Source organism: Xyrauchen texanus, chromosome 31 (assembly GCF_025860055.1).
Source record: "Xyrauchen texanus isolate HMW12.3.18 chromosome 31, RBS_HiC_50CHRs, whole genome shotgun sequence".
Classification (NCBI taxonomy): domain Eukaryota; kingdom Metazoa; phylum Chordata; class Actinopteri; order Cypriniformes; family Catostomidae; genus Xyrauchen; species Xyrauchen texanus.
Window position 1 is genome coordinate 27,551,166 of NC_068306.1, and position 23,270 is coordinate 27,574,435.

At 39.0% G+C, this 23,270-nt stretch overlaps 1 protein-coding gene across 2 annotated transcripts in view; it reads left to right on the forward strand.

The window, feature by feature from the left end:
- Positions 1–5,046: 5,046 nt before the first annotated feature.
- amot (angiomotin) overlaps positions 5,047–23,270 on the forward strand; it is a 46,698-nt gene continuing 28,474 nt past the window's right edge. For both annotated transcript variants that reach the window (XM_052100793.1, XM_052100795.1), the window contains exon 1: positions 5,047–5,377. The gene's annotated coding sequence lies outside the window, so the exon portion shown is untranslated. The remainder of the gene's footprint in view (positions 5,378–23,270) is intronic.

Consider the following 23,270-nt stretch of genomic DNA (forward strand, 5'->3'; position numbering starts at 1 on the left):
GGAAAGGTGTTGGGTCAATTACACTAAAGAGCAATCCATCCTTACTGATTACTGAACTGATTCATTCATCACAGCGCCTAATTACTTTTCAGTTACTTTATAAAAGACTTACTTTTTTTTGTTCAACAAATTCAAAATTTCATTTTTGGCAGAGCCTTCAGATGTCACAAAAATACAAACTGACAAGTGAATTCTTATTTTAAATGTTAATTAAAAACAGTATTATATTATAAAAATGTGTAACCCAAGTAATGAACTTCAAAGTAACTTTTATCTGAGATTAAGCAAATAAAATTTATCAAGAATTTTGTCATGTGATTAAAAAATGGCTGCCCCATGAGGGACCCTCTCCATGTAAAATAAAACTGCTTTTATATGACTGGATTCTTAATCTCTGATGAGTGCTCGTTATTTTATACACTTTTAAAAATTACAATTTGTTTCGTTAGAAGTACAGTTGAATACAAAATGATTAGCCCCCTAGGCTCCTATGAAATATTTAGTTATTTTTCAAATAATTCCCAAGTGCCCTTTAATGGAGCAAAGATTTTTTTCAACATTGCATTTCTAAACAAGTTTATTTAGGCAACGTAGTGTTTATAATACAAAAATAAACTATTAGAACAAAGAATAAAAAAAATCTACCAGTCAAAATGATTAGCCCTCTGATGGTACAATAGTGTATCCCTTTTTTCTTGATAACAGCCTTTCAATCATTTGTTGTAGTTCTCAACAGGTTTTAGACATTTCGCTTGAGTTGTTGCAGCCTATTCGTCCTCAGCAAATCTCTCAAGCTCCTCCATATTTGTTGGTCTCCTGGCATGGACTCTAATCTTCAGTGTGGCCCACAGATTTTCTATGGGGTTCAAGTCTGTGCTTTGTGCAAGCCAGTCAAGAACAGTGGAGGTAGTTCACCAGAAGTGAAGTATACTTTGGGTCGTTATCATGCTGGAAGACTAAAATGTCGACCCAAACCAAGTTGTTGCAGATTGCCTGAGGTTGTCTTTCAAAATCTTCTCTTCATGATTCCTTCAACCCTGATGTGATTCCCAGTTCCAGACGCACTGAAACATTCCCACAGCATTATACTTCCACCGCCATGTGTGGGAACGGTGTTCTTTGGGTTGAGCGCCTCTCCCTTCTTTCTCCAAACATAGGCAACATCTCTATGGCCAAAGAGCTCTGTCTCATCTGACCAAAGGACATGTTTCCAGTATGCATAATTTTTCTCTAGGTTGTCCTTGGCAAACTTCAGTCTAGTTTGGAGGTGTCTCTTCTTCAGATGTGGAGTTTTTCTTGGTCTGCAACCTCACAGTCCATTCCTGTGCAGGGCTCTAGTGACCGTCTTCGTTGAGACATCAGTCCCAGACTTGGCCAAATCATTCACTAGTGTCTTGGCAGTTGTTCTTCGGTCTTTAGAAACCTCTCACCAGTGTTTTTTTTTTTTTTAAATCTTTCGTTTCCTGCCTCTGCAAGTCTTGTTCTCCACAGTGTGAGTCTCTTTAAACTTCTTGATAATACTTCTCACCGTAGTTCTTGACACCTGAAAACACTTTGATAAACGTGTATATCCTTCTGCTTTGTGAGCATTAACAATTATATTTCTGAAGTCTAAACAAATGTATTTTGTCTTTGCCATAATGACAGTTTTATATTAATTCACTAGTTGTTTTGCAAGATACTAATCCTCAGTTTGAAGTGCAACTTAAAGGCTTGGGGGATTAATTAGTTTAATTAGGCAAGTCATTGGATAACAGTGGTTGGTTCCGTAGCCAATCAAACAGATAATTTCTGGCTAATAATATTGACCTCAGCAGTTTTTTAATTTTGTTTTTAATAATTATTTTATTCTAGGCAAATTGAAATAAATAAGGCTTTCTCCAGAGGAAAAATATAATAAGTAATACTGTGTTAAAATCCCCCTTGTTCATAGGGGGGGCTAATCATTTTGTCTTCAACTGTAAACCTTTTAAACGAGGAAATGACTGAGTGCACCTTTAAGTCATTGTTGTCCGTCGTGAGTCTTCTTGGGACTACAGTTCCCATAATGTCATCGTAGCTCCGCCCTGCACTCACCTATCAAGGTGTGCATTCATCATCAGCAGTAGCAAAAAGTGCGGGTTTCTTTATGGGTAACAGGTATGTAGCTTATTGTTCTCTCCATAAGCAATTATATGTTTTATAAACCTGTGCACATGGAAAACATTTCAGCTAATGAACGAGCCAATAAAGACATTTTATTATGCTAACCATAACCTGTGTGCTTCCGCTGTGTGAAAATAACTGTGCCACAACATACATCAGTGGAAATTGAGATCATATTTCACCTGTTGAATTGGTCCAAATATATATACATAATGGCTTATAAAAGGACTTTCACTTTACCTTCACCAACGACTTTAGTAAAGATTTAGAAGTCGATAATTTAAATCAGTTCACTGTTTTTGAACGTCATTAGTTTCAGTGCTTGTGTGCTGTAATGTGATTTTTCAAGAGTTTACTGTCCCGTTAGGAAAGAAAGGATGCGAAGGAAGAGAGAACAAATGAAACCATGATTTCAGTCGATTATTTTGGGTGAGGCAATTGATTTTCAAGAGTTACATCAACAGCAAGTCGTTTAGAAAATGAAAATGGGGAAGCGTTGTCCGTTATAATTTACATTGTCAAAGGTGGTGCCATCACATGGGGGCGCTCAGGGTCTAGCTCTTTAAATACACAAGACTATTTAATAAGAGCATATTAATATAGTTTTGCATATTTTTATTTCTTCACAGAAAATTGAGTTATTGGATTAGAGCTTTTGGAAGTCACTGATTCAGTTTTAGGTAAGAATACATGCTTGCATTTTTAAATGCATATTTCTGATCATACAAGGAAGAATATAGGGGTGAGGGATGAAGTTAGGGATATATTACGTATGCATTTAATTTAAAGACACGCTTGCCTGATTTTAATCATTTAGGCCTATTTGGAAGCATTGTCGTATTTTTGTCCACATTCCTGTTCTTCAATCAGGTGGGTAATATATTTATACTATAGGTTTGGTTGTGTTGTGTTGTGTTAATAACCATGCTTTTCATTTATAACCCCCCAAATAAATATTTCCATTGATCAATAGCCTTGCCGTTACTGCTGTACGTCAAATAAAAGTATAGCTATTCATCTCAGAGAATGAAAAGGAGTAGAGGCATGCAGGGTGTGCTATTGTTTATTTAGTGAAAAAGCATCTTTCAAGCATTTGGCTGATGTCATGCCATTATCACCACTTTTACAAATCTTGTGCTAATGATGTGCAGCTGTTCTGATAGTACAAGGGAATAGACCAGTGATGAATGTGTCTTGCAAGTAGGGTACAACCTTATGGAAAATTTGCTTTATTCTGATTACAATGTGGATCAAGCTTAAAAAATAAATAAAAACATTATAGTGATATCATGTAAATACAGGGATATTAGTTAAAAGGGGAAAATTTGCCAGCATAGGCAAATACTTTTTCGACAGCAAGATGCTTTTTGAGTAGCAATTTCAGATAATGTGTCAAAGTAACCACTTAAAAAAAAGGTGCATAATTTTCTGTCAATTTCAATCGTATTTGACATTTAATAACATCTTGTGTATTCTATAAAAAAAATGAATCTCCATTGTGATTGGATCAGTCAATGTGAGCCCACAACATTTTTCATGACATGTCTGTTCTCCCCAATTAAGTAAAACGTTGTTTTTTTTACAACCCCCTGCAACAGGGGCTTTTTACCCCAAATACTATCTTATGGGACAGTTATTGAAAAACGTTTTATTTAATCATCTTGAACAAAACTGAAAATGACAAGTATTTTGTATCTTACATTTTTTTTTTTTTTTTTTTATAATTTCCTGGATATTTATTAGCTACATAATTTTTTTTAAAAATATTAAGTACTAGATCAAGTGATTTCATTATTAAACTTTACCCACAACACGCAATGATCTCATGGATCAGGAATGTTTTGCAGTATATAGTGAAAAACAGGTGCAAGGGATAGTTCAACCAGAAATTCTCATCTTTTACTCACCCTTATGCCATCCCAGATGTGTATGACTTACTTTCTTCTGCTGAACACAAATTAAGATTTTTAGAAGAATATCTCAGCTCTGTAGGTACATACAATGCAAGTGAATAGTGATCAGACCTTTTGTAGCGGCAAAAAAGCAGAATATAAGTTATCCATAAGACTCCATAAGACATAAAGGGTTAAATCCATCTCTTCAGAAATAATGTGATTGTGAGAAACAGATTATTAAAGAATAGTAAAGTCCTTTTTTACTATAAATCTCCAATTTCACTTTCACCTTTTTTTTGTTTTGTTTTTAGCTATTCACATTCTTTGTGCAAATCTCCACCTACTGGGCAGGGAAGAGAATTTATAGTAAAACATTACTTAAAGATTGTTCAGCTTCTCACCCACACCTATTATATTTCTTCTGAAGTCATGGATTTAACCACCGGAGGCTTATGGGTAACTTTTATGCTGATTTACGTGCTTTTTGGAGATTCAAAACTTTGTTTACCATTCACTTGCATTGTATGGACCAAAAAAGCTGAAATATTCTCCTAAACATCTTTGTGTTCAGCAGAAGAAAGAATACATCTGGAATGACATGACGAGAGTATTTTTTTATTTATGGGTTATAAACTATTTCCTCCAGCTGATATTCAAAATCAAATGCATATTTGAAGTTATTTTAGTTATTTTAACTTGAGATTTATTACACGCAGAGGTTTTGTTTTCTGTGGGGGGAAATACAATTATAAATCCTATGAGTGGATTTAAAATGTATTTTCCTCTGAAGTCATTGAATGTGTGTGAGCTGTACCAAACTTAAGACGCTCTCTGACGGGCTACTGATCTTATGACGCACAAAAGCTTTTTGTAATTGTCTAGCTTGAGCGACATTCCTTGAAGCCAACAGAAAGACAGGAACAATCGACAAACTCTCCGGAGGAGGGCTCCCCTAGCCGCACGCACGCACGCACAAGTTTTGATTCCCTTAAACTTTCTGAGCAAGGGAGATTGTGTTTTGTTACTCCAAAAGTAATTTCGCTTAGGGTTCGTCTGAGCAGAAGTCCTTCACTTTGCAGCACATTCCTAGTGGAAAACTAATTTCTCCAGCTCAAAAAATGACACGGCGAAGAGAGTTTATTTTGTTTGTGTGTGTGGAGAAAACTGCTAACATAACCGAAAGTCCCCTCGGATTGACGCGTTTGAACTAATGTGAAAAGTGCTGGACGGGTCGGAATTAACACAAATAGACTTTTAACGGACATACAAACTTCAACTTCAAGCCGTTTTACACCGGCTCCAGATCGAAATAAAGCGGGACTTCAAGTTTTATGAAGGTAAATCACTTTTAACGGTATGCTCATTTGAAATAGTATAGCTTGAATCGATTCATTTACATTCGTTTATTTCTAACGATTATAGCACGTTATGTGATTTTTTGTGAAGTCGTAGACTACAAGTCTCATAATAAATGTAATATGAGCGTCAGATAAAAGAAAAAAAAGTGAAACTTTTAGATGCATAATTTAGATAAGACAATTTAAGTTAGAATGAATGGTGTTGCTGTTACTTGTACAGGGTGAACATAAATAAAAATATTATGTACTCTGACACATTTGCTACAGTGTCAACCTGCTCCTTCTGGCCTAAATACATTTGCAGTGGTGTATACTAAATTAAAGGGCGCTTGGGGCAAAAATGCCACCAATAATGACCAAAATGTCCAATAATTTGGGGGCAAAAAATCCCCAAACCTTTAATTGTTCTTAAAATTCTATTATAGACCCAGTTATGAATTTATTAAATTGACATATTTGACGTCAACGGATGAGACACAGATTATAGTTTAATAAGTTTAACAGTTTGAAAAGTTAGAAAAAAGGCCACCACATTGGTAAAAGATGCCCCGTAAATCATATTTAGAGGGCAAAGATTGCCCCTTAATGTAAAAGTTAATATCTGACTCTGCTATTAGAAATGCATAAATACAAAGTATGAATTCATAATATATTTTGGTTTGCAGACAACCTTTTTTGCCCGATTGATGAAAAGGGACATTTTAAAAAAAGGCCACACAAGTGCCTTTGATGCTTCATTATAACTTAATACTTAGAGTAATGAATTAAGCTTCACAGAGGATAAGCAGAGGCCCTGCTGACGGATGTCACCCACTCTTCTAAGGAATGCTGCCGGGGGGTGAAGGGGGATTTGGACACACAGATATCCACATTACATAGGGCAGGAATGCAGTCATGTGTTATTGGAAATCAAAGCAAGATTCTTAAGTTATGAGGAACTGTTGTCTTTATTGGGTGAAACTAATTGCTTTTTACTATTTAACTGTGGCTAGCAGGAGTATAGTTCCTACCTCATAGTGCTTTCATTGAATGGGGTCCATTTAAGTGCTCTGGTTCGTTCTGAATGTTGGGAGGTCTTGTTTACCTTGATTTCCAAAAGGGTTACTGGGGTAGCAGCGACCAACATTCTAAGAAATGTCCGTCGCACATTCATAGCTTTATTAGATGGACATTCAGCATTCGGCTTGCCTCCTCTCCCGTCCTGTCATCACAACAGTGCAACGGAAAAGCCATGGGCTTTTAGTTGTAAAGGTAGCAAACGACTGCCAGAAAAGTGCCTAGCAGCATTGACTCACGGGGCAGGAATGTCAGCACTCTTTCACTTTTTCTTCCTCTCTCCATCTCTTTCCATCTTTCACTTCCACTGACCCCCCCTTGTGTTTCTTAAGAGGGGCCAAAGTTCTGCTTGCTGACTCAGCCTCCAAATCACCCAACAGCCTTTTTCCACTGAGTTTTAGGGACTCTTAAGCTTGCACTCCTTATTGAAGTTTTACAATTAGGTTGTGTCCAACTGAGAATACTGCATCCCCCAAACCCCCTCAAGGGAATCTGTCATGTCAATAAAACACAAAAACACCCTTTAAAATAAATGGACCTCTAAAGAATGTTGTGTTAATTAGTGCTGCAACAACTACTCAATAAACCAATAAAAATCAGTACTGAAAATGGTTGACAACAAATGTCATTACAAAGCATGTTTATATATATACACTCACCTAAAGGATTATTAGGAACACCATACTAATACTGTGTTTGACCCCCTTTCGCCTTCAGAACTGCCTTAATTCTACGTGGCATTGATTCAACAAGGTGCTGAAAGCATTCTTTAGAAATGTTGGCCCATATTGATAGGATAGCATCTTGCAGTTGATGGAGATTTGTGGGATGCACATCCAGGGCACGAAGCTCCAATTCCACCACATCCCAAAGATGCTCTATTGGAATGAGATCTAGTGACTGTGGGGGCCATTTTAGTACAGTGAACTCATTGTCATGTTCAAGAAACCAATTTGAAATGATTCGAGCTTTGTGACATGGTGCATTATCCTGCTGGAAGTAGCCATCAGAGGATGGGTACATGGTGGCCATAAAGGGATGGACATGGTCAGAAACAATGCTCAGGTAGGCCGTGGCATTTAAACGATGCCCAATTGGCACCTAAGGGGCCTAAAGTGTGCCAAGAAAACATCCCCCACACCACTACACCACCACCACCAGCCTGCACAGTGGTAACAAGGCATGATGGATCCATGTTCTCATTCTGTTTACGCCAAATTCTGACTCTACCATCTGAATGTCTCAACAGAAATCGAGACTCATCAGACCAGGCAACATTTTCCAGTCTTCAACTGTCCAATTTTGGTGAGCTCTTGCAAATTGTAGCCTCTTTTTCCTATTTGTAGTGGAGATGAGTGGTACCCGGTGGGGTCTTCTGCTGTTGTAGCCCATCCGCCTCAAGGTTGTTCATTATGTGGCTTCACAAATGCTTTGCTGCATACCACGGTTGTAACGAGTGGTTATTTCAGGCAAAGTTGCTCTTCTATCAGCTTGAATCAGTCGGCCCATTCTCCTCTGACCTCTAGCATCAACAAGGAATTTTCGACCACAGGACTGCCGCATACTGGATGTTTTTCCCTTTTCACACCATTCTTTGTAAACCCTAGAAATGGTTGCGCATGAAAATTCCAGTAACTGAGCAGATTGTGAAATACTCAGACCGGCCAGTCTGGCACCAACAACCATGCCACGCTCAAAATTGCTTAAATCACCTTTCTTTCCCATTCTGACATTCAGTTTGGAGTTCAGGAGATTGTCTTGACCAGGACCACACCCCTAAATGCATTGAAGCAGCTGCCATGTGATTGGTTGATTAGATAATTGCATTAATGAGAAATTGAACAGGTGTTCCTAATAATCCTTTAGGTGAGTGTATATATATGTGTGTGTGTGTGTGTGTGTGTGTGTGTGTGTGTGTGTGTGTGTGTGTGTGTTTAAACACCTGTACTGGCGTTTTTACCGGTTTATCCAGTGTGCGTAAGTGCTGTGCACATGCCCGTTTACATTTTGCTGTCAAATGCAGAGAATAGTCAGATGGTTACAAGTATCATATAAATGTGATTCTTTTGCATTGTTGGATTTTTCATAAAAAATAACTATAAAAAATCTGGTATCCGCTTGTTAGCATGGGATCTGAATGAGTGTGTATGTGGTAAATGGGAATAATATTTTGACTTGCGCCCTTTTTACCAAGGTCTGCTTTTTGGCAAATCTCTTATGTCTACCGAGCGAACATCACATCATAAAATAAAAATTAATGAGCAAAGCTGGAGACATACTGTATGTATATTTCATCCCCTACTTTACAGATCACAGATTTTTTTATTATCATAGTAGTTGTAAGCTGCAGCTCTAGCACTAACTTTGAGTACTACCTAAGTACTATTAATTTTTGTCTTGTGTAACCCAATGCTTTCCATGGAGCCATGCAGCATGATGCTTACCTGCTCGCCTCAGGGCAGAAAAGTCAGACACCTCTGTGGTGGACTGTGTCATCATATTTCAGACACAATCACATAGGCAAGGTACAGCGTCTCACCACTCTTTCATCTCTGGGCCGCTAATTGCTCAAGCAGGATGTGTCACTCAAAAATTAATTGTTTAGGGCAAGTCACCACAAGCCAGAGAGTGATTTGTCTCCAGATGGTCCAGTATGGTAAAAAGTATGCTTACTGTTTTGTGTCAAACTGAAAGGTGAATGGAAAATATAAGACTTTTGAGGACATCTAAATTGGCCATCTGGTTTATAGGCTTTTAATTGTAAAGATCCCAGGGAGGACACCGGACAACAGGTTCCTTCAACTGAAGTGATTAGACTTTTATTTGGCTTTCACAGGGCGCCACAATATGCCAGCTTCACAGTAGATGTCAGCTTCAAAATAACTTTTAGCTTTTCAAAAAGGTTCAGCTTCACAATAGACATTCGTTTCTACGATACTCTTTTATGCCGCTCTCCCCGTGTTCACTGTAACCAGAAACAGGTGTTACCTGGTACCCCTTTTGCTCAGGTACCACGCTCTCTCTCTCCGGACGGACACTTGACCATGACCTCGCTGCCACATATCCCCACTGCCCGACTCAGGCCGGGGAGACATCCGGACTGCCTACCACCCCCCTCACCCCCAAATCTGCGCTCCCGGTCTGCGGACCACCTTGAACTTAAATGGCTGAAGAGCCAGATACCAACGGTAATCAGCATGTTGGTGTATTTCATGCTGTGGAGCCACTGGAGTGGGGCGTGATCCGAACAGAGGGTGAAGGTAGTATCAATTTCAGGAGGTTGAGGTGATATATTTGACGTGCGCCCCCTCTATCGGTTCGGTTCGTTTGACCTCATAATCGAGATCTCCACTCGTCGTGTGACCTCCAAAGGGTCCTTGCCACTTGGCGAGTAATTTGAAGCTCGATGTGAGGAGTAATACGAGTACTTTATCTTCCGGTGCAAATTCCCTTAGATGAGTACCCCTGTCATACAGTCGGCGCTGACGTTCTTGGCCTCGGAGCAAATTCTCCTGTGTTAGTTTCCCCAAAGTGTGGAGTTTTGCTCTGAAATCGAGGACATATTGAATTTCTATCTTAATATTTGAAGGCCCCTCCTCCCAGGCTTCGCGCAAGACATCAAGCACACTGCGTGGACGCCGCCCATACAGCAGCTCAAATGGGGAGAAGCCAGTGGAGGCTTGCGGGACCTCTCGTACTGTGAATAACAGGGGGTCGAGCCATTTATCCCAATATCAAGCACCCTCGTGCACAAACTTACAAATCATATTTTTGAGGGTTTTATTAAATTGCTCCACTAGGCCATCTGTCTGCGGATGGTACACGCTAGTGTGAAACAACTTAATACCCAATAGTACATAAAGCTCACGTAGTGTCCATGACATGTTGTGCCCTGATCGATGAGAATTTCTTTTGAAATCTCCACCCGGGAGATTACTTTGAAGAGTGCCTTCACAACACTATGTGCTGAGATGTTGCATAGAGGCACTATCGCGTTGCATAATCTACTAGGACCAATACAAAGTGATGTCCGTGTGCTGTCTGCTCTAATGGCCCGACGAGGTCCATCCCAATTCGAAGCCCGAAGGGAACCTCAATCAGTGGAAGGGTCGCAATTGCGCATTTGGGGTGTCCGATGGATTTACCAGCTGACATTCGCAGCATGCCGCACACCACCTGCGGACATCGCCGCCAATGCCCGGCCAATAAAAACGGGCTATAAAATGGTGTAGTGTTTTCCTTTAGTGGTTCCTAAGTGACCCACAATGGGATTATAATGAGCTGTCTGGAACACCATTTCCCGATGCTCCGTGGTATCAAAAGCTGAGTTGTATTTTCTTTTGTTTGAGCGTCCTGCGTCACTCTGTACAACCACTCATTTATAATGGCAAAATAGGTATATGAAAGAGCGATGTCCGGCTGGAGTTGATGACCATTGATTACTCTCACTTGGTCGAAGGCGTGCTTGAGGGTTTCGTCCCGCGACTGCTCCTAAGGGAAGTCCCCCTCAGGGAGTTCCCTGAGAAAGGGAGGGGCCTCTCCCCTTCCCTCGTCATTCTGACGTGGAGCTGTCGGTGATGGCCCGGACTCCGCCTACCCTTCCAGAGCATCGCACATCTCTCATCTCCCTATTTTAGTGCAGGACCCATCCGCGCAAATCCGCTGCCTCCACTTTTTTTCCCCCGAATTTGATCACAAGGGACACCACAGGATACTTGTGAATATCCCCATGCACACACTTCACCCTCACCAGTTTAACTGTGTCCAAAGCCTCAGGTTGAATCAAGCTTTGGTGGATGGTGGTTTGATTACAACCTGTATCAACCAATGATTGGCGAGTACCCCCCTTGACACTCACCGGTATCCAGTACACTCCGGCCCGATCGGGGGCAGCCTGCAGGATATTGGAGACCCGCACCACTGTCCCCAGCTCCATCAGAGGGCACTGATTCCGGAAGTGGCCGGGTCTCCGCACCTCCAGCATGCTGGCCCAGGCGCTACGCCCGTACCTGCGTCGGCTCTTTTATGCCGCTCTCCCCTTGTTCACTGTAACCAGAAACAGGTGTTAAAAATAATTTAGCTCAGGTTCAAGTGCCCTTACCACTCTCTCTCTCCGGACAGACACTTGACCACGCCCCCGCTGCCACAATATTGTTTAAGCGTTACATTGAATGAAAGGTCCTCGCAGATTATAAAATAGTTGGAAAATTCCATACCCTTACAGTCAAAGAATATCAACAAGAATATCGTAGAAACTTGGCTGTGGGCTGTTTTTACATAGCCCGGTAAGTAATAGGGATGGGAATCACAGAAATGTGACAATATTAATATCTTATTAATTAATTTGTGTGTGTATATATATATAATACCACTAATTACAACAAAACTCATTATGAATCTATAAAAACACATGGTCATAAATGACCATCCAGTAATTTAAGTCTTTACAAGACTTAATACACAGTTGTTGGTTCACTTCAGACATGACAAAATGAATTACTTGTAGAATCAGACTATACTGGTCACGCTGCATGTTTTGCACTGTAGATGCAAAAGAGCTGGCTAATTAATCTGAAACTTTGATTTTGATGCGAACACGCTGCGTACAGTAAAACGCAAGCCTTTCAAAGTAACGTATACTCCATCTGACTGTGTGCACATACACAGGCATTTGCCGCATGTGCGCTACGACTGCAGTGGAACACCAGACTTTTTCTCCTGAGGAGATTAGATCCATAAAGTTGTCTTTATACCGTAGTCCTTAAGACTCAAATTATACAAATGCAGGTATCTCCTGATCTCCTCACTGACATGTTCTTGACATGCACATCCACTGTTGTTGTTTTTACCTTTGTCTCCTGTGGTTTAGTGTTGATTAGTAGGGATGCAACGATACCACTTTTTCTTTTCCGATTCCAATATCTGAAATCTCAGTATCGGTCAAGATCAACCCCGATCTGATACCAGTGTTGTGGTTTTCTTGCATAATCAGTTTAGAATTTCTTTTAATTATTGTGCTGAACTTATTGGGGGTACTCTTTAATATGTAAAGAAACACCAACCTCTAACTACACATTTCAATATAAATGTATAGCTTATTAAAAAAAACTTTATTGTTAACTAGTATACTGGATAACGTAGCAGCAATATTAACAGTAATTCCAGTCCAAGTCTTCTGCCAAAAAGAAATCAAATATTTTTCAACTTGTATCTAGGATTCAGATCTCTTTTTTGTTCAATTTAGTTGTAAGATATCAGCTCAGTTTTAATTCACAGTTATCCTTTGGAACCCATTCAACTTAAATATTGTTACAATTTGTAAACAAATATTAATATGAATGATAATAAATAATAAAATATTTTTATTATTGATTTCTAGAATTTTAAATACTACAGTAATATATTTCAATTGTGGACCTTTAACTTTAAAACCCTCTGCATTTATTTTGACATTCTGAACTCTCAAGAAAGTTCTATGTGTCTCTTTGTTAGCAAGTTCGTCATAGTTTTTTTGCGTCTTATTGAAATTCTGGTAAAATGTACCTCCACTGCCGTTCTGAATGCAAATTATAAGTGAACCGAACTATTGAGCATCTACATCTGAGATGATGTTCATGAGTAGCGCTCAAATATTGCACAATGCGTGAAGACTGAAAATAGTCGCGGTTTCAACAGCCTAACCGTGCTTATGTGTGTGTGTCAACAGAGCTGCACCATTCACTAACGTGCTGGCGCTGCGTGTGCATACTATATATTACTTATTATACAGAGTTTTGTGATTTCACAGAGCTATCGCACATCATCAAGTGACTTTGAATAAAATGCACAAGTTATATGAAACCCTTAATGGTTTTTATGGTTCTTTTATGTCATTTATGAGAACCTTACTGTATTGAACATGACTAACACACAGTATCGGATTGGTATCGGCTCGTCAGTCTGATACCCGATCCATCTAAAAACATCAGTGTCGGAGCTAATTCCGATCCAGGTATTGGATCGGTACATCCCTAGTGATTACATCTTCTAGGACTTCTTTGTGACAACAACAGCTTAGATGTGAGTGTTGATACCTTGTGGACACACCAATTTGTGCAAACAATTGCACACACATTCTACCGTAAAATTGGGCTGAGCGTTCAGTGCTCGAACACTCTGCCGATGGCTAGATTTGCATCACGTGTCTGACCGAAGTATACTTTGGGCTTTAGAGCAAACCGTTTGGGAATCCGACTGAACTGGTCACGCTCTATGTTTTGCACTGTAGATTCAAAAGAAGCGGCTCATTAGAATAATTTGTTTGTGAATCAGACTAAACTGGTCATGCTGTATGATTTGCACTGTAAATTAAATAGCAGTGTTGCAGTGAGGCTTAATTGTAGCTAAGGAAACACTGTCAGTATATTTTAGCATGGTGTCCCATCCGTTTGTGTACCATTAACAGAACCGTAAGTCAAGAAAATCATTAGGTTCTGGCATTTAAAAAAATAAAAATATTTTAGGGGACCGGTTTTAAATAAGAATGGTTCTCGGTTCCCAACCCTAGTTAGGGATCACCCAGCACTTTCCCAGAACAGCCTAGCAGCCATTTAGCGATGCACAAACAACCACTCAGAACACCTGAGCAATCCCAAAGCAATACTCTGGTAACCACCCACAAAACCCATGGTAGCAATTTTTGCAGGCCAAGCAACTCATTTTCTAAAAAGAAAGAAAAAAAAAAGTACAAATCTAGTTCAAGCTGTCCTTTTAATGCTGCTTTTGTCTTTAGAAAAGAAGTGCTGAGCCTTTGGATTAGCAGTCAGCAAAGACACATTACAAATATATAAAAATTCTACAGACAGTAGATATATTTGACAAAGATCTTTCCTCTTGCAACGCCCTCATCTGTGTCGTACATGACCGTAACTGTCTTAATTGTCACTTAGGTCATAAATTCAGATTTTACAGATGTAATTTTTCTCCTCTGACAAAATGGGAATGGGGGTCGGGTTGTTAAATGTATCTTTTTTTCTCTATGCTGAGGGAAAGAGAGTAGTGCAGAGCTAGAGTGGCAAAGATGAAATGGGGATCTCATCTCCCAACCACATGCTTTTCATTAAGGGTTTGTAGTTGAGGGGAGCAGTGCTGTATTTCCAAATACTTGGGCCTGTATCAGGGACTTGTGGGGGGAAAACCACATTATAGAGACCTTGTTGCATTTGGAGTATGAAGGAAGAGAAGAAATGGAAGGAGTTACTTGGTGACTCATGTTGGATTTTTCTGCCATAATGGCACACAGGTTTGCAGGGCCTCTTTTGTGCTTCCTTTTTTATCTGTTTTTATAAAGGTAAAAAAACTTGACCTTTTAAAAATAACTGTATTTCCTCAATCCTTTTAAAAGTTCAGGGATAGTTCATCCAAATATGAAATATTTTCTTTCCCCTTTTGTTATTCCAAACCTATATAACTTTCTTTCTTACTAAGGCAGAATGTCACCATTTATACTTGCACCTTTTTTTATTCCAATAAAAGTGACTGTCTGAAAAGTTAAAGTGAATTCTTTAATGATTAAATTGGTCCATTCCCTGATTAAATATCCACAATATTTAACTTCAGCAAGACACATGATGTACGGCCACAATCAACAAATATTCATATTCCATCCTGAAGTCTTGAATCTGCCATGAGTCTAAAGTTTTAAGGCCCAAAGTGCTTTCCTGGTTTCTCTCAGCCCCAACTTTCCCATCAGACATGTTTAAAAGAATGCAATCCCGTGAAATTAATCAGAGGGGCTAATTTTAAGTAAGCAGCACAATTGAGGGAGGAGGTGGATTAATGCTGTGAAGACATATTGCGATGAACATGGAAACGGAGGAAAAGAGCAGGAGCAGATATGTAAGAGTTTCTTGGCCTACTTCTTTTCCAGTCCTGCCGTGTAAGAATCTGCCTGAGCTGGGAATAATGGACTCAGAGGGAGGCTGAGCTTCGCGCTTTCCCCTCGGTTGCAGCGCCAGACCTTTCCAGAATGGAATGTTGCGTTTCCTGCTCTGTTCCTGCCATGTGTTTCTCAAATCCCCCTTCTGCCTTAATCTCTCTGTCTGCATGTATCTTTGGTCTCTGACTATTGCTTTGTCACTGTCTTGTGCGCTCGTTGGATCCATGGTGTAAGAAGATGTAAAGTTTGGTCTAAGAAGAGTTGTTCACCAAAAATGAAAATTCTGTCATTTACTCACCTCCATGTTGTTCCAAAACTGCCTTATATGGCTTTTTATTCTATGGAGCAAAAAATTAGATGTTTGGCAGAATGTCAGTCTCTGTCCCATTCAGCTTCATTGAAACAGCATAAGGCTGATTTTACAATATGACCATTTACATTTTTGTGTGAACTAACCCTTGAAAAGATGTTCGTTCTTCAATTCTAAGTGCTGTCTTTCACTATCATCTGATTATGTCTAATTCCCATAAACCTTTCATCTGCTGCCCTCATTGCGTTCTTGTGATCATCATACATCTCTCATTCTTTTCAGTCTATCTTCAAAGACCCCATTCGCACACACACTTTCTTCTCCATTAGCTCCTCCTTCCCTATAACAATATTTTCAGTGTTATGTTGTCCTACATAAACATAAAATAATTCTTAACATGGACAAGCTCACTTGAGTTCATTTAAATCCCTGGAAACCTTCACCAAAGCTCCCCTGTTATGTAAACAGTGTCAGTGGAAGATGGAAGTGGTGTATTTTTACTATCAGAAGGTTGCTCACTCAGTCTTAAGCCCAAATATACTTTGGTTTTGATGCGAACACTTAGCATCTGCGTACAATCGAACGGCAGCCTTTCAAAGTATACTTCATTTGACATGCTTGCATACACAGGCGGTTGACGCATGTGCACTACGACTGCTATGAGATACTGGACTATTTCTCTTCAGGAGTTTAGATCCATAAATATGTATTTTATACAGTAGTCCTTCAGACTCGTGTTCTACAAATGCAGGTATCTCCTGACCTCCTCGTACATGCGGACTTGATGTGCGCATCGACAGTTGTTGTTTTCACCTTCGTCTCTTGATGTTTATCAGTGATTACATTTTCTTCTAGTGCTTTTCGTGATGCAACGGCTCAATTGTGAGAGTTGCCATCTTGTGGACCCTCTAATTAGTGCAAAAAATTCCAGGCGCATACACATTCTGCGTATTCAGAGACACGCTGTTAGAAAAATCGGGCAGCACACGCATGACCAAAGTATACTATGGGCTTTAAAGGTATAGTTCACCTGAAAAAATCTAATTGTGTCATAATTTACACACCCTCATGATATCAGGTGGTCAGTGTGCCTTGCATATCCTTTTGTGTTCCACTAAAGAAAGAAAGTCATACGGGTTTGGAAGAACATGAGGGTGAGTAAATGTCAGAATACAATTTTTGGGTGAACTATCTTTTTAACAGGGGTCTTCTAAGGTCAGCCTCCTGATCTTTCTTGCTTTTAAGTTTTGATGTTTGGAGGCTGCCGTGGTAAAACTCTAGGCCTCATGGAATGCGGCTCTACCACTCCTCAGCATTAGACGTTTTACCGTTGTTGCCGCCGGCAATATTCATCATTTCATGCACCCGAGGTCGGGAAGACAAGAAAATAGAATGGAAAATCCTGCTGTCATGTGTCACTATTCTCTGAAAAGTGGAACCAAAGGTTGAAGTTATTGAGTTACAGGAGTGTGAATGGGTCTATAGTAACATGTGCATAAGCTGTTTATTGTTGAGTTAGTTAAAGAAAAGTTTCAGGTTACAAGGAATGCTCAATCGACAGCATTTGTGGCACAATGTTGATTTCCACAAAAAATTATTTAGACTTTGGTTAGAGTAAAGCATTTACAATGGAAGTGATTAAGGCAGGCCATTAACATTAAATTACAAAGTTAATATTGGGCATAACTTCATGCAGATATGTTTAGTAAGCGACTTTATTACAATAGAAACATTTAATCAGTCAACACATATACTGTTACGTCTTGTGGCTGTACTTTTGTAACTGTGTATTTTAACATTTATGGACTGGCCCAATTCACTTCCATTGTATGTGCCTTAGGGGGCTTTCACACTAGCACTTTTGGTGCGCACCCCGGCTCGAATGACGTCAGAGTTCGGTTCGTTTGGATGATGTGAACGCTGTCTTCCGAACTCGGGTGCGCACCCGCGAACCGTACTCGAGTCCGCTTAAAAAGGTGGTCTGGGGTACGGTTCATGTGAACTCCAGTACGGTTCGCTGCTGATATGAACGCAATCGAACCAAACCGCGGAAGTGAACCGCTATCGATGACGTATAATGTGGTCGTCAGTCTCACACGCGTCACTTTCAAAATGAGCGAAAAGGGTTTACTTTTGTGCGTGCGTGCATGTGTGTGTGTGTGTGTGTGTATACACTTACCTTGACGAAAAGCGGGATTGACGCACACGCACTGCAAGCAGAGAGATGATTTCTGCTTGCCTTCGCAAAAATTGTCTTCGGCGGACAGCCCGCTGTCTTGAACGATTTCAGGATTTTTGCGGCAGACAGACGCAAGTGTGTTTCTGTATCTTGATGTTGAAAACAAAACCAAAGGTTAAAAAAAGAACAACAAATGTGAACCGAGCAAGTCTATTCATTGAATTTTGACGCCTTTTCATTTCGCGGTTATCAAGCAACACTATTACGCACCAGCTGCAGCTTCATGACGCAAGCGTACCGCGGTTCGGATACAAATATATAATGTGAACACAGTCCATCGGGGGCAGGGGGGAGCAATCGAACTCGGGTTCGAAACAGGCAATCGAACCAAGTGTGAAAGCCCCCTTACTGTAACTGTGGTTTTTGCTTTGTTTTTAGCAAAGTTCAAGGGCAAAGTTTTTTGTCAGTCCACTCAGCGGCCATCTTTGGATACAAGTGGCTACAGCTTTGTTACAGCTTCTATCTACTTCAATGGAGAAAGACCAAAATCTCCAAACCGGTTGAAGATTACGATCAAAGAGCATATTTCAAATCGGCAGTAAATTCTGACATCAATGGTGCCATACATTTTTATTTTTTTTCACAGATCATGCTAAAAAACGCTATTTTTCAGGCTGGTACAGCTAATGCACATGCATGTTCTCGAGTTGACTGACAGATGATGTCTGTGTCTCAAAGGTGATTGGTTCTTTTTACCTGTAAGGCAGGACATTTTTTTTCATCCGTAGGCCTTTGGTCTTTCCAGTTTCTATCATTCATTTTAATACCAGTGGTCCATCTCTGCTAAACTGTCTGTAATGAGGACCAGTCAAAATTGTTTCATTATTATGACTTTATTATTTCACATACAGTATTTGCTCGTAAACGGCTATTTGGGAACCATTATTCTCACCAAACCGCCATTGTTACCAAGTAGAATAATTTAAAGTACATGTTTAAGTAAAACACACCAATTGATTTTTTTTAAATTGTTTTTAGGAATGTTTTTCACTTTTCACAGCAATATTCCGGATGCAAAACAAGTTAAGCTCGGTCGACAGCCTCTCCTGATCTTTAAAAATAGCTCAAATCTGGTTTCCAGTGAGGCACTTACAATGGAAGTGAATGGGGCCAATTTTAGAAAGTTAAAATACTCACTGTTTCAAAAGAATAGCAGCAAGACATAAGCAATATGTGTGTGAACATGATTTTAGTCTGATAAAATCACTTGCTAACCTTTTCTGTGTAAAGTTATAGACAATTTTATATCTTCGTTGCCACGACGATGTAATGTCAACAAACCTTAAAACGACTTTAAAAATTGCAATTTAAGTGACTTTATAGTTCAATAATTGTTTTAACAATTTTAACAGAAGAATTCATGTAAGTGCTTTAATAAAATTATAAGCTTTACATTTCTCCCTTTATACCCTCCTAAAATTGGCCCCATTGTAAGTGTCTCACTGGAACCTCGATTTTAGCTTTTTTTTTTTTTTTTTTTTTTTAAGGAGGGACGAGTCTAAATGTATTTTTGTTGTAATCAACATTGTCACATATGCTGTCGATTGAGCTGAACTTGTACTGAACCTGAAACATTCCTTCAAGGAACCCAAAGAAGCCAACATGTTTATGTGGTATTAAAATAAAAAAATAAAATAAACATTAAAATGCCGCACTGGGACTGCAGTGAAAATGTTTCAGTGTTGACATAAATGAATCATTCAATCACTATTGTGAACTAATTAATTGAATCAGACAGTTCAAAAGAGTTGTTTTGGGGAGATGAATCAAACTGCCAAACTCTAAGCATTTTTGCTACTGCATTTTAAATCAGATATACTATGAAATTATTTGCTTTTAGGCTTCTCTTCGCACAATTTGTAACATAAGTAGTGGGCCTGAAACTTGTCTCTGACCACTATCTTTAGGAAACTTAATGTCCAAATCAAATGTGCATTAAAATGATCACAGTATTGATGATTTTGGTTAATTTTCTATTGCAAACAAAATAATATTGAATGTACTGCAAATATTTAAGTTATATAGCCCAGCCTTAAACATAAGTACATTTTGTTCTAAACCTGTTGCTTCTATGCATCCACATAAAAGCTACTGTATTTGGTGATGGAATTCTATTGTGTCAGTTTCTGGTCATATGACTAAAAAGACTGGAAATCTTGTGAGTGTAAGAGTTGTTTAAACTAAACTGGAGTGTTTTTGGAGATAGTTTTGAAGTTTAGTATGTCTTAATGTAATGATCAAGGAATATTATTCAACACAAGATGAGGTTTTGAAGGTGTAGTGCCATGGCAACGTTACTATACCAAAACTCTATAATGAGTTAGCATTAACGTCCATCCCAGATCAGAAATGAGCCTGAACATCTGTCAGCACTGTACCAAGAGCCTGGAGTGTTTCAAAGTTATGAGAGCAGGAAGGGACTGTACTGTCAGAGGCTGTTTGACTGAGTGCCAGTGACGGGCCTGCACTCAAATTTACCCTGGGCCACATTCCTGATGTATTACATGAGTAAACACTGTCTATGTGGGGGCCCTGGGAAGCTTGTGCATGAAAGGTAAATATTTAGACAATGTCATGGTCCATTTAAAATGGACCGGACCATCACAGTGTCCAGGTTACAGTGTGAGGGGTACATTCATTTGAAATAATTCAATCTTTTGCAGTCATTAAATGTAAAAGCTGACATTGTGAAACCCACGCACAACAGTTTGCTTATTTTTGTAATGTAGCTTGATAGCTAATGTCCAGTCATGTTTTTGTTTTTTTTCTTCTTGCATAACCAAATAATTAATTGTCAAGGAACTGAGATCGTAATAAATGAGAATGTTTGCTCAACATTGTTGGCACACCAGATGGGGTATTTCTATATGGCTTTTTTTTTTTACAAATTTAAAGGAAGAGGTCCTGCCAATTTTATTTTATTTTTGGACTTTAGAAGTGCATAAAAAATTGTTTCTGCATCGTGTCGCCCAAGATCTTTGGTGTCCTTATGAAAATTGCCCTCCTTAGGGGCCGTTCACAACAAATGCGATACTTTGTGATAAAAAAGCTAAATAGAGCTGAATGTAGATCTTCTTAACCTGACATTTTGTCTAAAAAAAAAAAAATTATGCTTTAGCATAAGGTGAGGACAGCGAGACAGTGTGCAACAAATAAAAACAATTATTTGACCTTTATTTAACCAGGCAAGTCACTTAAGAACTCTTATTTTCAATAACAGCCTGATAGGACAACAAACTCCTGAGCACCAACAACATGCATGCATGCATACAATATTAAAAACATACTGAGACATAAAAAAAAGACAAAAAGGTTTTTAACTGTTAACGAAAATCGTTAACAGTTGAAGTACTTATAGGCAAAATTATCAAAAATCAACAATGTCCATCTAGCAGCTCATTTACATTAGAAAACAGTGTGGATGGATCCAAAAATGTTTTCCTGAATGGCCCATTAAAGTGTGTAGCTAATTTCTGCATCACTAGCCTCACCAAATGAAATTGCAATTGCAAAATTGATTTCTTCAACACTCCTCGTCTTCCATTGGTCCATAAAACTGAAGTCACACTCCAAACTCGCACCATTGGTCACACTAGTCTGGATGCTCAAACAAACAGCAATGTTTTGTTAGTGCCATAGTGTTTACTTTTTCAACCTATGAATGGCTTAATTATAGTTGACAGCATAGTAAGCTGGTATTTGAGAAAAGATTTAACATCTGAAAAATTACATGCTTCACTTTTAACTTGAAGATGATCTGTGTGGCCCTCTCTATTGCACTCTTTGTGATATCTTGACAGCAGGCGTGTGCCAGTACACAAGTTGTTCTTGGCTCTGCTTAATGCTTTGAATGACACACGGCATCAGCAGCAGTTAGGGAGAATGTGAGGAAGGAATATCTGCTAGCTGTGTTGTGGCAAGTTTCAGTTTCTTATCAGGAGAAATTACGGTTTGCCACCTGTTTCTTCATTAGTCAACTGCTCTCAGCAGGTGAAAACTCTGCTCAAGTTGGCATTAAGTTCAGGGATTTGTTAAAACACTGGATGTAAGAGTGCTGTGTCCAATAATCTGCAGACAGCCCACTATTTCAGAAAGTTTTTGCTAATGCCTTGACCAAGGTCAAGCTATGAGCTGCAAGCTAGGTTTTATGTAAATAAATTGAATTTTTGGATTTCAACTTTATTTTGAATGCCCCTTGTGGTAATTGGAATGCCAATATAGCACAGAAATGAAAATTTGTGAACAATAAGGAAAAAGTATACTTTGGCTGTCCGCGTTGCTGATCAGAATGTGCACAGTATGCAAAATTTGTCATCAGCACAGTCTGCGTGTACTGTACGTGTGCAGCCTCATCTTTGCGCATCGTCTGTGCATGTGCCTGCAATTGACTATACTAAACAAGTATTACAGTGTAGTCGTAGTGCACGTGTTGATATCATATGTATTCACTCACATTCACAAGACACTTTTGAAAGGCCGAGCGCTCGACCTTGAGAGAGAGACGACCCAGAATGTGAAAAAACGAAGTACACATGAGCCTTAAAGGTGGATGTGCACTGTACGATTTTCATGTTTTGTTTTACAATTGTTGCTTGTCAGGCTGTACGATATGATCCCTGTGAGTTTTTCCCGATATTCAGGTTTTTGGATGGAAACATGACCAGTGACTTCACACTTGTAATGTAAATGTTTTTGACCTCAAATCACTTGATAAATACAGGTTTTGAGTAAGCGTCATAGCAAGGCACTTAACTCCAGGTTGCTCCGGGGGGATTGTCCCTGTAATAATTGCACTGTAAGTCGCTTTGGACAAATGTTCAATAAGATCAAACGATGTATGACTACAATTATAAAGACAAATACAGGTGAAGGGAAAAAATAAACAAAAAATAATTAAAAACGAATTTAATATGGATAAACCATCCAAAATATATACATAAGATAAAGACAAATAATCTAAAAAATGTAAATAAATATACTTTTAACACACATATATATATATATATATATATATATATATATATATATATATATATATATAAGTCATGGGGCAGGAAGGTTCATATTTTAGCATATAAGAAAGGATATTCAATTTGTATTAATAACACATATTAACTGTGGAGGATGTGGTTAGGGGCCGTGATTAGGGTGGTCCCATTTAAAAGTCCCTTATTTTAAAGACCCCTAGATATATCACACACCCATTGTCGAATAATTAGCAGTATTTGCATTATTGTAAGTTAAAGCGGTAACAGCAGCAGGCACGTTTGAAGGTGTGTAGATAACTGGCACTGATCCAGACTCACCTTTCCTCGTAGCCACACCTGATGGAATGTATTAGGCTGTTCAG